A 15,229-nucleotide genomic window follows, 5' to 3' on the forward strand; every position below is an offset into this window, starting at 1 on the left:
AGATACTGCTTCAAATTGAAAACGGAGACGATCTTTTGATTAAAGACAAGTTCCTCAACCTCTGTTGTCAATATCGCCGATAAAAAGTAAATACTGTTACGAAGCATTTGTTTGTAGGTAACGAACGATAGACGTAGCTAGTTTCGCCGTTCTATGGCAGCTAGTACAGTACTGTATCATGATGACAGTCGTAGCTAGAGTTGTAAGCACTCGTCACTAGAATGACCAGAACTTTAAAACAAAAGATCATATTTCAAATCTGTCTGCTGTTCTACATTGCCCACACAATTTATGTATATATATCAACTCTAACATGGCCTGTATCTTGTATTGAAAGTGCTCGAAAATTAGCTCGTCTAATGTATGGTGGACTGAGAAAACATATTTGTCAAAGCAGAGCGAGCGGATGTCGTGGGAGAATTCCTAATGTGTTAGATTTACTGCTTCAAATTGAAAACGGAGAAGATATTTAGAGTAAAGACAAGTTTTTTAACGTCTGTGTTCAATATCGTCAACTAAAAGTAAAAACTTTTCAGTTACGAAGCTTTTGTTCGTAGTAATGCCAGCTGCAGTAAACCTTTCGTGACCCCGGTTTAACTGTTCGTGACAGTCGGCTATGACAGTGTTGAGCCTCGATTTTTGCAGATTTCTGTGAAACTTTCTTAAAGAAAAATAATATAGCTAGATTATGTACACTTTAAGCTCAATGTACATACCTTGTTTGTCGATTGTGGAAAAAAGTAGAACCGTTTTTAGTTATGGAGAGCCATCGCGCTAGCTTGGAATTGCGTTATCCCACTCATCACTTCAGTGTTCATAACTTTTAAACAAAATAGTCTATCTTAAATCTGTCTGCTGTTCTGAATTCACGACAAACGTACGCACATTTCAAACGCTCTAACATATCCTCTATCTTGTAGAGAAAGTGGTTAAAAATGAGGTTTTCTAAAAAAGTAATGCAGACGGAGAAGATTTTTGTCAGAATGGCTCCGTGAAATCATCTTGATAAAGGATGATTTGCCTAACATGATCATATAAATATTTACATCATTAGAAAGCCCTAAATCTTGTCTTCAAAATGGTATGAACAGTTCAGGTATATTATTTGAAAAAGTCTGCATATTCAGGCAGGAAAGTGTTAAACAGTGTCAAAAATTGACGCGGTGAGAAACAGTTCTGTCAGTGCATGACGTCACAATTGAATTTGACTTGAACATTCTGAAACATTGAAACCCATTCATTTTTTTTAGCACTTTAAACTTTAATACCTTAAAAACTTTAAAAGTTATCAATGAGAAAAGTAATAGCACACTAGAGCAGTTCAGACTTTATCAAATGAAGTTTGAACGGTGTTTCTAGCTTAAACGATGTGAAAGGAGTAGGCAACGGAAAAAAGTGGGAGGAAAATAAAAAAAAACTAGAAAAGGCTGTTCCTGCGAAACAGCAGTGAGAATGCTGAAAACCTGAATGGGGATAGCTGACCATGCTAAAAAAGCTGAAAATAGTGAAAATTTAGTAGAAAGTTATAAGCTGAAGCTTCAAAGCAACCGAAAGGTATTTTTGAAAGGGGCTGGAGCAGCATTCCAACAATGATTTGAAAGGATTTACCATTACTTTTAAAGGGAGAATAATTTGCACAAAAACCTTTATATTTTAAAAAGTATAAAAGTGAGAAATGAGAAAATACCCGCAAGCTGAAATGAATTTCAAAAATGTGTGAGTGACACAAAAGAGGCAGTGTGGAAGCTGAACTGCATCATCTGCATCATCTTAACAAAGCTAAGAGCTAAAATAGCCTACAATGCGGGAGAAGCTGAAAGCTGAACTGTTAAACAGAAGAAGTAGGCTAGCTAGTCGGAACAAGAATATTATCGTTTTAACAGCTGAAATTATAGTTGGGATAGTAATAGCAGTAGCAGATGTAGCCTACCATTGAGTGCGTTTACTCGGCTTTCTTAGTAGGATTCAATGTGTTGATGGAATGAAACATACACCAGTAGAGCCGATACAGGAAGACACGGCGACACTTTGTTGCAGAAGGATGATGGTGCAAGTTTTGTCCGTGGAGCATACAACGATTAATAAAAAAGAATCATGTAGACGCGTTTATTGAGTAATCGCATAACTAATTACACATGTAAACGGAGTAATCGTATTATTGGCATAAACCGACAATTGCTAGTAATCGTGTTTCTCATGGTCAAGTAAACGTACCAATCACCTGTGTGAGAGACTGAGTGGTGCGTGTCTGTCGTTACGGTGATGGTGCAGCTATGATTGCTAACGCGCTGAGGGCAGAGAATAAGAGAAATGTAGCTAGAATCCACACCTCAAACAAGATAACCTAGACGCAAAACTGTACGTCCAATCCAAAATATAAGGATATTTTCCGAGACCCAAGACTCTGCCGAAACCAGAGATATTCTTTATATGTCTGTGCAGTCAGAATTACGACTCTACCTGCAGTTTCAAAAACGTGTTCCTTTTGCTTTCCTGGTGCTTGTTTGTTTGGTTGCCACGGTGATGGCGCAGCTGTGATAGCTAACGAGCTAGGCAGAGAGAAAAACGAACATTTACCTAGCATCCACACCTCAAACAAGTTGACCTAGACGCAAAACTATACGTCCAATCCAAAATATAAGGATATTTTCCGAGACCCAAGACTCTGCCGAAACCATAGATGTCCTTTATATGTCTGTGCGGTCAGAAATACGACTCTATCGGCAGTTTCAAAATGTTGTTCCTTCTTGCTTTCTCTGACTGATTTTACTCACCTCTCCATTGAAGTTAGTGAGAGAATTTGAAAGGCTGCTCTCGCTTCAAGGCTCATAGCTGAAAATCTGTAAATGTGAGCTCTTTAGTAGTTACATTGGCTGAAAGAGGACAATTTTTCCTACATTTTAAGGTATAACTTGTTTCTGTAAGTTAAACTATATGAACGTTAGAGGAATTTGTTTGACAAATTAGTTGAATATCAGAAAAAGAGCAGCCAGCAGAGTGTGCCACTCTGCTTGCTGCTCATTCATAAAAATCAAGAAGGAGCAAACATTTTAATGTATTTCAAACTGTCATAATTCAAAATTGGCTGAACATTTGAAAAAGCTGAATCATTTGGGAATAGCTGAATGTCTTGTGAACATTTTAAAGGTTGAATGGTGTCTCTAGCTGAAAGTAAGCTGAAGTAGTTACGTTTGAAAGAGGAGGAAGCTTTTTAATGATTTGAAAGGATTTACCATTACTTTTAATGGGAGAATAATTTGCACAAAAACCTTAATGTCTTAAAAAGTATAAAAGTGAGAAATACCAAAAGTCATAGCCATCATCTCCTGAAGGAGCTGAACGTTTTGATACAAAAGTTGTAGGAATCGGTTAAAGTACGCAGAACGAGTTAAAGGCCAAAAAACGGCGGAAGAACTAAGAAGTTGAAAAACAATAGTGAGAATGCTGAACAGCATTCTCACAATAATATATATGTGAGAGAACAAAGGTTGTGCTCTCGCCGAAGGCTTGAGCACACCCAATAATATATACAGTTAGGTCCATAAATATTTGGACATTGACACAATTTTCATCATTTTGGCTCTGTATACCACCACAATGGATTTGAAATGAAACAATCAAGATGTGCTTTAAGTGCAGACTTTCAGCTTTAATTTCAGGGTATTTACATCCAAATCAGGTGAACGGTGTAGGAATTACAACACATTTTATATGTGGCCCCCCCCTTTTTAAGGGACCAAAAATAATTGGACAAACTAACATAATCATAAATCTAATTGTCACTTTTAATACTTGGTTGCAAATCCTTTGCAGTCAATGACAGCCTGAAGTCTGGAACCCATAGACATCACCAGACGCTGGGTTTCGTCCCTGGTGATGCTCTGCCAGGCCTCTACTGCAACTGTCTTCAGTTCCTGCTTGTTCTTGGGGCATTTTCCCTTCAGTTTTGTCTTTAGCAAGTGAAATGCATGCTCAATTGGATTTAGGTCAGGTGATTGACTTGGCCATTGCAGAACATTCCACTTCTTTGCCTTAAAAAACTCTTTGGTTGCTTTCGCAGTATGCTTCGGGTCATTGTCCATCTGCACTGTGAAGCGCCGTCCTATGAGTTCTGAAGCATTTGGCTGAATCTGAGCAGATAATATTGCCAGAAACACTTCAGAATTCATCCTACTGCTTTTGTCAGCAGTCACATCATCGATAAATACAAGGGAACCAGTTCCATTGGCAGCCATACATGCCCACGCCATAACACTACCTCCACCATGCTTCACTGATGAGGTGGTATGCTTTGGATCATGAGCAGTTCCTTCCCTTCTCCATACTCTTCTCTTCCCATCATTCAGGTACAAGTTGATCTTGGTCTCATCTGTCCATAGGATGTTGTTCCAGAACTGTACAGGGTCTTTTAGATGTTTTTTGGCAAACTGTAATCTGGTCTTCCTGTTTTTGAGACTCACCAATGGTTTACATCTTGTGGTGAACCCTCTGTATTTACTCTGGTGAAGTCTTCTCTTAATTTTTGACTTTGACACAGATACGCCTACCTCCTGGAGAGTGTTCTTGATCTGGCCAACTGTTGTGAAGGGGTTTTTCTTCACCAGGGAAAGAATTCTTCTGTCATCCACCACAGTTGTTTTCCGTGGTCTTCCGGGTCTTTTGGTGTTGCTGAGCTCACCAGTGCGTTCTTTCTTTTTAAGAATGTACCAAACAGTTGATTTGGCCACACCTAATGTTTTTGCTATCTCTCTGATAGGTTTGTTTTGATTTTTCAGCCTAACGATGGCTTGCTTCACTGATGGTGACAGCTCTTTGGACTTCATATTGAGAGTTGACAGCAACAGATTCCAAACACAAATACCATACTTGAAATGAACTCTAGACCTTTTATCTGCTCCTTGTCAATGAAATAACGAACTCCCATGAGGGAATAACATACACCTGGCCATGGAACAGCTGAGCAGCCAATTGTCCAATTACTTTTGGTCCCTTAAAAAGGGGGGGGGGGCACATATAAAATGTATTGTAATTCCTACACCGTTCACCTGATTTGGATGTAAATACCCTGAAATTAAAGCTGAAAGTCTGCACTTAAAGCACATCTTGATTGTTTCATTTCAAATCCATTGTGGTGGTATACAGAGCCAAAATGATGAAAATTGTGTCAATGTCCAAATATTTATGGACCTAACTGTATGTGAGAGAACAAAGGTTGTGCTCTCGCCGAAGGCTTGAGCACACCCAATGAGTTTAGGTGGACAAAAGAATGTCTTTGGTAGCTTGCTGCTGTTTGCATCAGCAGCTTTAGGGGTGTTTGTTTGGATTCTGAGAGGGTTACAGGGAGAGAATAAGGGTGCTATGGAGAAGGGAGGGAATAGTTTTACTGACCTTAATTTTACTGACCTTACTTTAAATATGTTACACATGATTTCTAGCCACTCTGTTTACGAGATAAATGGTTGCAAAGCATTAGGCTCTTATGTCCTTGATAGTAATTCTGATGAGCTGCAACCTTAGATTTGTAAGTTGGAATGTAAAGGGTTTAAACCATCCAGTGAAGAGAAACAGGGTCCTTTCTCATCTGAGACAGTTAAAGACCGGTGTGGCTTTCTTACAGGAGACTCACCTACCACATAGTGACCATTCTCGCATCCACAAAAGTTGGGTGGGGCAGCTTTTCCATTCATCTTTTCCGGCGAAGGCGAGAGGGGTAGCTATTCTGATTGATAAGGCTGTGACGTTTGTCCCAAGCCAAGTTATAGCAGACAAAAATGGCAGGTTCAGAATTGTCTATGGTAAACTACTTGACACCTTTGTTACATCCAACTAACAAACCCTGGTTTACAGCTAAACTCAGAAGGTTGAGGTCAGCAAAAGAGGCCACGTTTAGGAGTGGGGACAGAGACAGTTTCAAGGAGTCGAAGAACAGGTTTGTGCAAATATATGTAGGAAGTGTGGTTGTATGAATGGGGGAGCAGAAAGTGAATGGTGATGGCGACTGTTCAGTGGATCAAAGTTGCTGATTCAGAAGCCTTACAGCCTGGGGGGAAAAGCTGTTTGTAAGTCTGGTAGGGGTAGAACTACCCCTTCCCACCCAGGAGGCCTCCCACCTCCCCCCCTCTACAGTGACGACTCTATATTCAGGAGGGTGAAGTTAACAGACTTTTGAAGAGGCAGAATCCCCGCAAAGCAGCTGGGCCGAACTCTGTCTCTCCAGCCACCCTCAAGCACTGCGCTGACCAGCTGTCTCCGGTGTTTACCTACATCTTTAACACCTCCCTTGAGACATGCCATGTGCCAGCCTGTCTCAAGTCCTCCACCATCATCCCTGTGCCCAAAAAGCCAAGGCCAACAGGACATAATGACTACAGATCTGTCGCCCTGACCACTGTGGAAATGAAGTCTTTCGAGCACCTGGTGCTGGCACACCTTAAATCCATCACAGACTCTCTACTGGACCCCCTGCAGTTTGCCTACAGAGCCAACAGGTCTGTGGACGATGCAGTTAACATGGCCCTCCACTTCACCCTACAGCACCTGGACTCCCCTGCATCCTATGCCAGGATCCTGTTTGTGTACTTCAGCTCTGCCTTCAATACCATCATCCCCGCCCTGCTTCAGGACAAGCTCTCCCAGCTGAACGTGCCTGATTCCACCTGCAGGTGGATCACAGACTTCCTGTCTGACAGGAAGCAGTGCGTTAATCTGGGAACACAAGTCTCTGACTCCCGGTCCATCAGCACCGGATCACCCCAGGGCTGCGTCCTTTCTCCTCTGCTCTTCTCCCTGTACACCAACAGCTGCACCTCTAGTCATCCGTCCGTCACTCGTGAAGTTTGCAGACGACACCACCCTCATTGGGCTCATCTCTGGTGAAGACAAGTCTGATTATAGGTGGGAAGCGGCCAACCTGGTGACCTGGTGCAGCAAGAACAACCTAGAGCTCAATGCTCTTAAGACAGCGGAGATGGTTGTGGACTTCAGGAAGAATACAGCCCCACTCACCCCCATCACCCTGTGTGACTCCCCAGTCAACACTGTGGAGTCCTTCCACTTCCTGGGCACTATCCTCTCCCAGGACCTCAAGTGGGAACTGAACATCAGCTCCCTCACCAAGAAAGCACAACAGAGGATGTACTTCCTACGGCAGCTGAAGAAATTCAACCTGCCAAAGACAATGATGGTGCACTTCTACACAGCCATCATTGAGTCCATCCTCACCTCCTCCATCACCATCTGGTACGCTGCTGCCACTGCCAAGGACAAGAGCAGGCTGCAGCGTATCATCCGCACTGCTGAGAAGGTGATTGGCTGCAATCTGCCTGCCCTCGAGGACCTGCACACCTTGAGGACCCTGAGGCGAGCGAGGAAGATTGTGGCCGACTCTTCCCACCCTGGTCACTCCCTGTTTCAGTCACTCCCCTCCGGCAGAAGGCTGCGGTCCATCAGGACCAATACCACACGGCACAGTTTCTTCCCTTCCGCTGTTGGCCTCTTCAACCCATTCTGATTCTGTTACTTTTGCGAACATCTATGCCCCAAATATAGACGATGTAAACATTTTCCAACATGTCCTGGGCATGCTTCCTGGTCTGAACTCCCACCCTCTTATAATTGGAGGAGACTTTGACTGTTGCTTGGATCCAGTTTTGGATCGCTCTTCTACAAGACCCAGCGTGGTGAGTAGGTCTGCTTCCTATATTCGCAACTTCCTTTCAGAGTACAGCATAGGTGATCCATGGCGTTTTTTACACCCCACCGAGAGAGAATACTCCTTTTTTCACATGTTCATCACTCATACTCAAGGATTTATTATTTCCTTATTGAGAATGTTATGATGTCAAAGGTTCGCTCTTGTGCATACCAGAGTATTGTTATTTCTGATCATGCCCCTCTGGCCTTAGATTTTGTTGAATTCATTTCTGAACAGATCAGCTCTTTTCTAAGCATCAATATATCCCCAGAAGTTTCAAATGCAACTGTCTGGGAGGCCCTTAAGGCCTTTCTCAGAGTACAGGTTATTTCCTTTACAGCCAACAGAGAAAAAAATCTTAAATATCAGCAAAAACACCTTATAAATCAAATTAAAGATATAGATAGGCAATATGCAACCAGCCCGACGCCAGACCTGTACAGGGAATGTTTAAAACTGAAAACTGAATTTGACGTACTTTCCACCCAAGAAACAGTTCACCTTTTGCAGAGGACTCGAAGTGATTTTTATGAACATGGGGAGAAGACAGGCAGACTTCTTGCCAGCCAATTAAGAGGGGCAAGAGCAAAACAGACTATTAGTGCTTTGCGACTTGATGATGGAGAAATGACCTCTGACCCACGTGATTAATTCTAAATTTAGAGAGTTCTTTAGTAACTTGTATACATCTGACTCTACAGTGAATAGTAATGAAATGGAGGATTTCCTTGGCAGTTAAAAAATCCCAGCTATATTTTCAGACTATAAGGAACTTCTTGAACAACCCATTACACAGCAAGAGGTAATATCAGCTATATTCTCTATGCAGTCTCAATCTCCCGGTCCAGACGGTTTTCCTGTAGAGTTCTATAAGAATTGTTTTATTCAGCTCTCTAGTCATCTAACCCCTGTTCTCACAGAGTCCCTTGAGAAGGGGGTTCTACCACCAACAATGGCTCAGGCCTGCATTTCACTGTTAGCTAAGGGTGGGAAGGACCCAATGGACTGTGCATCGTACAGACCCATCTCCCTGTTAAACAATGATGAGAAGATTTTAGCAAAGGTGTTGGCAAGAAGGCTTGAGGATGTCCTCCCCTCCGTAATATCCCACGACCAGACTGGGTTTATTAATCACCGACAGTCATTCTTTAATATTCGTCGTCTTTTCAATATTTTATATTCCCCTTCAGAATCTGTTCCAGAATGCATTATCTCTATGGATGCAGAAAAAGCTGTCTCAGAGAAATTTGATTCAGGCAGGAGGATTCAGTAGTAGTATTTACTTGATACTTTATTGTACACGTTACAATACATTATTGTAATACTTGAATTTGGCATATGGTTGTGCTCACAGCGGCTCCCTGCCGCACCCAACTGAGACACCGCCTCCTGAGACACCGTCTCGACATCCGGGCAGAGAGCAGCGAACGCATTCCCCAACACAAACCACATGCCACGAAACAAATGTATGAGACTGCTGCTTGTATGTGGAGCCTATGAAGGTGCAACGAAATGTGACTGATATGAGTGTTGTGTTCGCCTTACTTACCCTCAAGGGTGTGCTCAGAGCAGACGCGTCCCAAGCTGTATCTGTGTGTGAGTGACGCGAGTGAGTTAGAGTTGCCCTGCTACCTAAGTAAGTGTGGCTCAGAGCAGACAGTGCCCCTAAGCTTTATCTAGCCATGTTTACCCTATACAAGCGTAGCTCAGAGCAAACAGTGCTCCTAAGCTTACGTGATTGACCTACTCAAGTGTGGCTCAGAGCAGACAGTGCCCCTAAGCTTTATCTAGTCATGCATACCTACGCGAGTGTAGCTCAGAGCAGATAGTGCTCCTAAGCTTTATCTAGCCATGCTCAACCTTCACGAGTGTAGCTGAGAGCAGACAGTGCCCCTAAGCTTTATCTAGCCATGCTTACTTATGAGGTTGGCTCAGAGCAGACAGTGCCCCTAAGCTTTATCTAGCCATGCTTACCTATGAGAGTGTAGCTCAGAGCAGACAGTGCCCCTAAGCTTTATCTAGCCATGGTTACCCTACACGAGTGTGACTCAGAGCAGACAGTGCCCCTAAGCTTTATCTATTGATATGGTACGTGGGACATGTTTATCACGGAGGCACTGCCTCTACTTCCACTGAGGCACTGCCTCTTCTTTCTATGAGGCACTGTCTCTACTTCCACTGAGGCACTGCCTCTACTTCCCAACTGAGGCCCTCGATTCCCAACTGAGGCACGGACTCGACATTCAACTGAGGCATGGCCTCGACATCCCAACTGAGGCATTACTCCGATTCCCAATTGAGGCGTTACTCCGATTCCCAACTGAGGCACAGCTTCGACATGCCAAATGAGGCACGGCCTCAGCATGCCAACTGAAGGGTTGCATTGACATCCCAACTGAGGCGTTACTCCGATTCCCAACTGAGGCACAGCTTCGACATGCCAAATGAGGCACGGCCTCAGCATGCCAACTGAAGCGTTGCATTGACATCCCAACTGAGGCGTTACTCTGGTTCCCAACTGAGGCGTTGCCTCGACATCCCAACTGAAGCACGTCCTCGACATGCCAACTGTGGCACACCTCGACATGCCCACTGAGGCGTTGCCTCGACATCCCAACTGAGGCACGGCCTTGACATCCTACGTTGACGGTGACTGAGTCCCCTGACGCTCCACGACGACCTGACAAAACATTAATAAGAGAATATTAGCATGCAAACCTGAAACATAAAAGATTGAACACTAGGTTGTTAGGCGGTAGGGAGGGTAGACGCCATCCTCCTCTGGCCTTCCAGAACATCACTGCATTCGGTCTAATGTAACATTGAACCGCTGCAGATGACCAAGGACCCAACGCTTGAGCGGTGAAGCCGAGACCACTTGAGACGGCAACGTTGTTTAGGGTCCGGACCACAGCGCCGGCACAGGATTCCAAGCCTCCCCGTGAACCGTTATGTAGTCAAGCTTCCCCAGCATCGGTGATGGAACAGGGGCTCGCTCATTGCGGTCGATGAATGGCATGCAGCGGAGGTAGTGCACCATGTAAAAGAGGGGACAGAAAGCGGAATTAATCTGCCATGTAACAAGAGTACCACACCAGCTTCATGCTATTACTATGATTAAGTACCCCTGTGTACATGCGTATGTGGCTATGGTTAAGTCGCCAGGGCGAGATTGGGCAAGGTTGGAATGTGCTCGACCGACAGATGACGTCAGCTACATGTTACTAACCCGGGAATGAATGCAGCCCGCAAAACACTGCCCGTGATGCACATCCAGCTTGTAAGATGTCTCACTACCTGATAATCAAATGCCACAGAGGATCTACCCTGGTTGATTATATTCACTGTGCCTCATTATCAGAAGACACCATGATCCTCTTCCCGCACCATATTTACCCCACGACACACAGCTACAATGATAGGATATAAGTTCACATTCAAGTCTTTATTGTCGATGCACAAACACCACACGGCCAGCCTGGGCCCTGAATTCCTTAGGGCAAGACCACGCAAAGCAACCTGCATAACGTATAAATACTCAGACAGAGTGTACCTCTGATAGCTAGAATTAGAATACTTAATACACAATACAGTATGCAAACCTTGAAAATCGATCACTAAAATCGTCCGGCAGGTGCAGCAGAAACGCACCCTGCACCCGTCCAGCTGACCCACACAGGACTCGGACAGAATGCGAAATGCGCGCCTGCCACGACACCGAAGCCAGAGAGCAAGAAGACATCCGCGATTGCCTAGCGACACGTCGGGATCCTGAAAGCACATAGCAGTTAGCACACACAAGTGACACTGAGCAGACATTTTGACCCAGCCATAAATCCCTTATATTTACATTCATTCAGCAGACGCTTTTACCCAAGCGACTTCCAAGAGAGAGTTTAAGTGCGGGTCAATAACCATAAACAACGAGACAGCCCCAAAACAAACGAAGCAGACATCGTGAAAGCAAATAAGTGCCAAAGGGAAGAACCAGAAGAGCATGCCGTTAAACAAGTTGCAATAGAACAACATGAACCTCAAAAGTGCAAGAGTGTACCTGTAGAAAGCAAGAAACAATAACATAAGTCACAGCGAATACAATAGGTGAACCGCACGCATCCATTGAGGTAGATCACAAAACATCGTTCGGGATGTCAGCGCGGGGGTTTAGAAAGACGACCAACGGCAAAGGCGTTGAAAGGATGTTTAACATTCATGGCCCGCCCGCCGGTCGACCGACGCGGGAAGGCCGACCTCGGATGATACAGAGCAGCACCGACTGCAAATGTGAATTAATCTACAATCAGGAACGTGCATTCACGTATGCTTACCCCCCAGCGAAATACATACAGATACGACATTAGGGGACCCGTAGTAGACACCAGCGTTGACGAGCAATGCTCCAAGATGCCAGACCAGTTGCATATCGTGCGGAGGACCACCCACTTGAAGACACAGTTTGAGGGCACAGCCTAGTAGGAAGGGAGAAACAACCTCAGCAGAACACGCCAACGCACTCCAACACGGACCAGCCCAGACGTCGATGACCAGCTATAGTAGCTTCGATCAAGTAAATAAAAAACCCTTAAAAACGTCTACATTTAGCAATACCATTGATATTATTGTGCACAAGTATTTTTTGAATCGTTAATATGTAATTGAATTCCATAAATTCCCCAGAATAACTATTAAAACGTAGTTCAGGAAACGATCAAACAGGTATGTCCTCCCTAGCTACATAGAGCAGCTTCTGCGGAAACGCCATGCTAACCACAGACAAAACATATCCCATGGTGTCCCGCAGAATCACGACCACATTCCCACACTCGACCAAGCATTTCTAAAAGATTCAGCCCACACAGCAGAATCCACCAAGTAGGCCAACGTCCTAACCTGACACATTATGCTCACGCCACCTAGGAACCAGATCGATCGTACACATCGTTTGACACGAGAACCCACAGGAAGACTGAGATTGTCTGTGTCGCATCAGCAATGCAAGTGCTGGGATCCCTGCTATATACCCTGCTAGGTCTCGGAGTCCCCCGCATGAACCAGTTCCGCTTGATTTTGGCCCAGTTTTCATCTCCTGGACAGCGCACCCTCTGCATCAGTCCTAACCAATAGTCAGTACTCCACTCCATTCTCTATACACCTTGGCACCCGACAGGGCTGCCCTATCAGTCCTCTACTCTTTGCCCCGTGCTATTGAACCACTACAAAATCACAGGTGTGGTGCGAGGAGGATCTGAGCACAGTGTATCTTTATTTGCCGAAGACCTCTTGCTTTATATTTCTAATCCAGGTGTGTCATTACCTGCTTCTATGTCCTTGCTTAATAAATGTATCCAATTCTCTCGATACAAATTGAACTTGCACAAGAGCGAACTTTTCCCTATTAATCATCAGGCATCACAACTACGCTTAAATGGACCTTTTAAGATTGCTAGGAATAATTTTACATACCTAGGGGTTAATGTTACAAGCTCTTACAATCACCTCTTCAAGGCTAATTTTGCCAAATTGTTAGAACAAACTAAACAAGACCTCTCAAAATGGTCCCTTCTGAACATGACTCTCATTGGCTGGGTCAACTCAATTAAAATGACCATTCTTCCCAAGTATTTGTATCTGTTCCAGTGCATACCTGTCTTTCTTCCTGTTTCCTTTTTCAAATCTTTAGATTCCATTATCTCATCATTCATTTGGAATGGCAAACAACCTAGACTGCGTAAGGCCTTTCTCCAAAGACCAAAAGACCAGGGTGGCATGGCTCTTCCCAACTTTAAATACTACTACTGGGCAGCTAACATACGGTGCATGTTATACTGGTGACCACTCTCTTAGAGTGTGGCTTCAGTTCAGGAAGACATTTGGCCTTCAGAGAGTATCCCTACTAAGCCCCATAGCATTGAACCACTTATTTGCTCCATCGATGCAAGATAAGACATGGCATGAACTAGGGCTACACTGTTTTAAATACTTATTTATAGAAAAGACATTTGCCTCTTTTGAGCAGTTGTCAAGACAGTATGACTTGCCAAAAAAAAAATATATTCAGATTTCTCCAGGTTAGGCATTTTGTGCAGTGTCAAGTACCAACCTTCCCATCTATGCCACCTGTGAACCCTTTGGATGCCTTTCTCTCTCTTGACCCATTTGCTAGGGGATATATTTCAAGGTTGTATAAATTAATATCGGGTCTGAACTCTCCACCTTTGGCTGCAGTCCGGGCAGCCTGGGAGCAGGACTTCGGTCACTGCCTTCCAGATAGTAGCTGGGAGTCAATTCTTAGACATTTACATTTAGTCATTTAGCAGACGCTTTTATCCATAGTGACTTACAGTAAGTTCAGGGACATTCCCCCGAGGCAAGTAGGGTGAAGTGCCTTGCCCAAAGACACAACGTCATTTGACACGGCCGGGAATCGAACCAGCGACCTTCTTAGACAGGTGCATGGATCCTCTATGTGTGCACGCCACTCCCTGATACAGTTTAAGGTTGTGCATCGTGTCCATCTGTCTAAGGTAAAACTTTCTAAAATACACCCAAATATTTCTCCCAATTGTGATAAATGTAGAAGTGCAGATGCCTCCCTAAGTCATATGTACTGGTCCTGCCCCTCTCTAGAAAATTTCTGCCTTTCAATATTTGAGACTCTCTGGAGTTCTAAACCACAAGATTGACCCTGACCGGCAAGGCACTTCACCCTACTTGCCTCGGGGAGAATGTCCCTGTACTTACTGTAAGTCGCTCTGGATAAGAGCGTCTGCTAAATGACAAAATGTAAATGTACCTGTGGCAAAACGTAAGACCCTGGCCTTTGCTTCACTGTTGGCACGCCTTTCCATCTTGTTGAAGTGGAAAGAAGCTGCCCCACCCAAACACACCCACTGGGTCAAAGATATATTGTCTTTTCTCTCATTAGAGAAAATTAGATATAGTCTCAGAGGATCAGTGATTACATTCTATAAGATCTGGAGCCTTTTTCTTGACAGTGTCAGCACTTCAGACATAATTGAGGACTAGTCCTCTATAATAGATGGTTTACCTTACCGAGCACTGTGGCTTTTCTGATTTTGAACACAACAGAGATTAAGTTTGGTCAGTTTTTTTTTGTATTGTTTCTTTGGGTGTTTGTTTTGTTTGGGATGGGGGGATGGGTGGTGGGTGGTGGGGGAGGTGGTGGGATTTCAATTGTATATTGTCTATACATGTCTTGTTTGCAATGAGATGGGAAAAATCTATAAAAAGACCATTGATCAACAACAACAAAAAACTTGTCATGTTATTCATTTATTGTTAGGACAACAAGGCCCCTCTCTGTATAACTCTGTATAACTCAAGACAACTGTAAACTTGGCAGAAATCTTCCATCAGTATACCTGCGCCTCATCCATTAATTGTATAGGCCTATAGCGGGACAAGTTATCCCTTACTTCTCAGGGTGACATATGGTTCAAATGCGTGAGAAATAGGCTACAAGATGTTGCGTGAGAGCATGAGAAATGGTTGAAATGCGTGAGTCTTACAGCGAAT

The sequence above is a fragment of the Osmerus eperlanus genome, chromosome 14, assembly GCF_963692335.1.
Source record: "Osmerus eperlanus chromosome 14, fOsmEpe2.1, whole genome shotgun sequence".
NCBI classification, from domain to species: domain Eukaryota; kingdom Metazoa; phylum Chordata; class Actinopteri; order Osmeriformes; family Osmeridae; genus Osmerus; species Osmerus eperlanus.